The following is a 2,754-nucleotide window of genomic DNA, read 5'->3' as shown; positions in this document are numbered from 1 at the left end:
CATGCATTGTACAAAAAAAAAGAAAAAAAAAAAGAAAAAGAAATAAAATAAAATAATGGAATTAGTATAAGAGTATGACTATGGTTGCATGTTAACAAAACCATCATTTATAGTAGAGAAGAATATATTTGCTGTTTAATAGGATTCTCCAGCCCTGTATATGATGTTTTAGAGTACCAGTGATCTGCATATCACTTTGGGAATTTCTGTATTTAGACCTATGTCTTGCACTTTCTCCAGGAGGTGGCTTGGACTCCTTGCCCCCTCCAGTAGCCTGACTAGACTTATAGCTGGTTTGATACCTGGCTACGCAGACTCTTATCTTATTTTGCAGCAAGTCTGGCTTGATATTTGCAAGTGATTGCATACATGTTTAAGCAATGTATGCTTTGCGGGTACTGCTTATGCATGGACCCCTGTGACCACTGGTTCCACTTCCAGTTGTTAGACTTCCATGTACGCATGTGCATGGAGAATGGAGTCCCTCACCCATTAAAACACTTAGTTTGATAAGGCAAGTCCAAAGTGCTCTTCATCTGTATTCCAGTTAGCCCTGTACCTTACAGGCAGAACTGTTATCTGTCTCTAAGGCCATCCAGGGAAAGGCTTTCCCATGGATTCAAGATACTAGGTGTCCTCTGGTTGGGCTTAGGGTCTCCTGGGATGGCCTCAGGAACAGCTGTCTCCCTGCCACTCTCTGAGGAGCTGGGGCGATTTTTGCACCAGCTTTGCTTGTGGTAGTCTAGCCAGCTTCTCCTTTGCTGTGCAAGTTAAGCAAAATAAATAGTTTCTTAACTGTATCCCTGCAGGATAGCATGTTCCGTCTGCTATTTTGCACATAGCAGGTGAAATATTTAGCGTTTAAACATTCTTTTTTTATATTTTTGTCTATCTTTTCATATCATAAGCTGTTGAAAATTAGCACGTTAGCAAACTTTATAAACTTGACACGACATGGATGGATGTGTTGTATGGGTAGAAAGCCACTAGTACTGTAAAATTAGATGGGAAAGCTTTTTGATGGGAAGAAAAAAGCCCTTTCCCATCTCTTCAATCCTTTTAAGGTAGTACGAAGACAGTTGTATGTGACAAGAATTTATCTCATTTTTGACAGGGATGGAAGTAATAAAGGTTAAGATATGCATTTGCTTTCTCATCTAAAAGTTGATGTGAAAAAAACAGGGAAACCTGTATTGATATCTGGGCAGCTCTTGTCAGCATTTTTGAGACAATGTTGAGAGGAGGTGGTTAGACACTTGCTTGCCCGGCTAGACGTCTACAAGTCTATGGGGCTGCATGGAGTCCACCCAAGAGTTTTGAGGGAAATGGCGGATGTGCTTGCCAAACCCCTTTCCATCATCTTCCAGCGGTCCACGATTACTGGGGAGGTACCACTGGGCTGGAGGCTGGCTGATGTCATGCCCATCTATAAGAAGGGGCACAAGGCAGATCCAGGGAACTACAGGCCTGTCAGTCTGACCTCAGTGCCAGGGAAAGTCATGGAGCAGGTGAGCTTGAGTGCTATCATGAAGCACATGCAAGAGAACCAGGTGACCAGGCCCAGTTAACATGAGTTCACAAAAGGCAGGTCTTGCCAAACTAACCTGATCGCCTTCTATGACAAAGTGACTCGGCTGCTGGATGAGGGAAAGGCTGTGGATGTGGTCTTCCTGGACTTCAGCAAAGCCTTTGACACAGTTTCTCACAGCGTTCTGCTTGAGAAACTGTCAGCCTCTGGCCCGGACAGGCGCACACTCTCCTGGGTGGAAAACTGGTTGGATGGCCGGGCCCAGAGAGTGGTGGGAAATGGTGTGAAATCCAGCTGGAGGCCAGTGACAAGTGGGGTTCCCCAGGGCTCAGTGCTGGGTCCAGCCCTGTTCAATGTCTTTATCAATGACCCGGATGAAGGCATCGAGTGCACCCTTAGCAAGTTTGCAGATGACACTAAGCTGGGTGGAAGTGTGGATCTGCTGGAGGGTAGGGAGGCTCTGCAAAGGGATCTGAACAGCCTGGACCACTGGGCTGAGTCCAATGACATGAGGTTTAACAAGGCCAAATGCCAGGTCCTGCACTTGGGGCACAACAACCCTGTGCAGTGCTACAGACTAGAAGTCTGGCTGGAAAGCTGCCTGGAGGAGAGGGACCTGGGGGTGTTGGTTGACAGCGACTGAACATGAGCCAGCAGTGTGCCCAGGTGGCCAAGAAGGCCAATGGCATCTTGGCTTGTATCAGAAATTGTGTGACCAGCAGGTCCAGGGAGGTTATTCTCCCTCTGTACTCGGCACTGGTGAGACTGTTCCTCAAATACTGTGTTCAGTTCTGGGCCCCTCACCACAAGAAGGATGTTGAGGCTCTGGAGCGAGTCCAGAGAAGAGCGACGAAGCTGGTGAAGGGGCTGGAGAACAGGCCTTATGAGGAGCGGCTGAGAGAGCTGGGGTTGTTTAGCCTGGAGAAGAGGAGGCTGAGTGGAGACCTCATTGCTCTCTACAACTACCTGAAGGGAAGTTATGGAGAGGAGGGTGCTGGCCTCTTCTCCCAAGTGACAGGGGACAGGACAAGAGGGAATGGCCTCAAGCTCTGCCAGGGGAGGTTCAGGCTCAACATAAGGAAAGAATTCTTCACTGAAAGGGTCATTAGGCAATGGAATGGGCTGCCCAGGGAGGTGGTTGACTCGCCTTCCCTGGAGTTGTTTAAGGTGTGGGTGGATGAGGTGCGGAGGAGCATGGTTTAGTGTGTTTGATAGGAATGGTTGGA

Source organism: Phaenicophaeus curvirostris, chromosome 1 (genome assembly GCF_032191515.1).
Source record: "Phaenicophaeus curvirostris isolate KB17595 chromosome 1, BPBGC_Pcur_1.0, whole genome shotgun sequence".
NCBI classification, from domain to species: domain Eukaryota; kingdom Metazoa; phylum Chordata; class Aves; order Cuculiformes; family Cuculidae; genus Phaenicophaeus; species Phaenicophaeus curvirostris.
Note: the sequence above shows the minus strand (reverse complement) of the source record.